Consider the following 2,549-nt stretch of genomic DNA (forward strand, 5'->3'; position numbering starts at 1 on the left):
CTGTGGGCTAATGCGTCAGACTGCAAAGTCATTTGAACTGCAAGGTTGGTGGTTCAAGCTCACCAGCTGCTCCTTGGAAACCCTATACAGGGTCACTAAGTAAAGTACAAGCAAATGGTCCTAAATCCATTTTGAGGCTGCCTGGATTATAAAACCAAATACATTCCTATGATTCTCTCTGAGATTTATTCCAATTCTGTGATTTGCCAGATGATGAAAGACCAATTATGTTGTTGGAGCCCTGGTGGTGCAGTGGCTAAAACACATGACTGTTAACTGAAAGATAATGATTTGAACCAATAGCTTAGCAGGAGAAAGATGTGGTAATCTCCTTCCATAAATATTCACAGCTTTGGACACCCTATTGAAGAGTTCTACTCTGTCCTACAGGGTTGCAATTAGAATCGTCTTAAAGGCAGTGGATTTGGTTTTTGTTTTGATTATATTGCTCTGCATCTGTATTTGTCTGTCACATGGAGAACAATGTTCTCCTCAGTCATTGGAGATTGGAGACTAGATATGTCACTTTTTGTGGTTAAGAGGAAATTGGAATTGCAACTTTGGAAAAGAAAGAAAGAATCTAGATTCTCTAGAGTGGCTGTTGCTAGTTGCTGCTACTCTATTCTGACTCCTGGCGACCCCTGTATGCAGGGCAGAACTGCTCCAAAGTGTTCTCAAGGCTGTAACCGTTCCAAAATAGATCATCAGGTCTGTCTTCTGAGGCACGTCTCGGGGGTTTCAAACCACCAACATTTTGACTAATAGTCAAGTGCTTAACTGTTTATGTTACTCAGGAACTTCTTTCCAGAGCACTACCTGTTATGGCAGATGAAACAATTTCTTGGTACTCATTTTCCTTGCCACACACCTAGACTAGTTACTGAAAATGGAAACAAAGGTGTTATCCTTATTCTCAGATTTTTCTGAACATAAGAAGAGTGCCATAGTGAATTCTTAGTTTTCTCCTGGAGAGAAGAATCTGAAAGAAAACTCAAGAGTGCTTCTCTTGCACTTTGCAGCATTAAGGGTTACTGTTCTTAGAGCTCTGTCTAAGCTCCTATTGTTCAAGATTCTAAATAACCTTTGTTAAAGAACATTTACTAAACTGACCATTGTGGTACTGGCATTGTACTAGGTGCCTGGATAGACAAAGACGCTTACATTCTAGTCAGAGAGAAAGACAAACAAAAGTGGGTTATGCACAGCAACGCAAGAGGTGCTATGGTAGTATGCTAAGGAGTGGGGAAGTGGGAGATCGTCAGAGAGGGTTTCTTGAAGAAGATGAAGTCTCACTTGAGTTTTGAAAGGTAATTAGGGTTAGTCAGATGAAGAAGTGGGGACTTGCTTTGGTGGCCATTCCATATAAAGGGAGCATCCAGAATGAACACTCAGAGTCTGCAAATGATATCTGTAGACACTACTACTGTTTTGACTGGCACTTACAACGCAGGTAACTGGAATGTTTCAACACTACCTGGAGCTCTAGCACCTTGGACTGTGTTGATGTTGCTGTTAAGTGCCATTGAGTCAGTTCTGACTCACAGCGACCCAAGGAGTGCCTGGTAAGTTTGAACCACCCACTTTGTAGTTCAAACCTACCTTGCGGTCCAGTGCATTATCCCACAGCACCACACCAGGACTCCATCTTGGACTATGTTGTTGTTGTTGTTGTTGTTGTTGTTGTTGTTGTTAAGTGCCTTTGAGTCGGTTCCGACCCATAGCGACCCTGAACAGGGTTTGCGAGGCTGTAAATCTTTACGGGAGCAGATAACCTCATCTTTCTCCCGTGGAACCGCTGGTAGTTTCAAACTGCTGACCTTGTGGTTTGCAGCCCGATTTGTAACCACTACGCTACCAGAGCTCCTTGTAAGTAACCATAATAATCAGAATAGGGACTATTTGGACATATTTGCCTTTCTGGTCCTGTTACATGATTACTGCTGCTTTCACACCTAAAGAATTTCATGTTTGAATGCTTCACATGAACTAGATTTAAAAAAATAATAATAAATAAATAAATGTGAATAGAACACTAACACCTGGAGGCAACTCTTTCTGTTATTAATAAACTATTTTATTGACTTTTCTTTGTTTCAGCTAATCCACGAGGATTGCTATGAGTTGGAACCAACTCCACGGCACATAACCACCACCACCACTTTTCAATCACAAAGTGTTCCCCTTTCTTTCAGGCAACAAAGCATGATTTTATTATGAGATTCTTGGCCATTTGCTAGTTTAGAGGAAGGAACTATATAAGCAATGCATTTTATTAATTTTTTTTTCTTCAAATCTTCATTTTTTTCTGGAAGAATACTAATGGACACACCTACAGCCTAACAATTCTATTCTAAATATGACTTAATTAATAGGTAATATAAAAGATATATCACTATTTTAAAGGCCATTTCCTGACATTCCTTCCCTCCTCCCAAGCCCTACCAAAAAAAAAAAAAAGTCTCTAAGCAACTGTATTTCTAGATTACACAAAGTGATTGTTTATGTTTCTGAATATGGGCATTCTACAACCTGCGATATGCAGATGATAC

This window comes from Chrysochloris asiatica, unplaced genomic scaffold (assembly GCF_000296735.1).
Source record: "Chrysochloris asiatica unplaced genomic scaffold, ChrAsi1.0 scaffold00187, whole genome shotgun sequence".
Lineage (NCBI taxonomy): Eukaryota > Metazoa > Chordata > Mammalia > Afrosoricida > Chrysochloridae > Chrysochloris > Chrysochloris asiatica.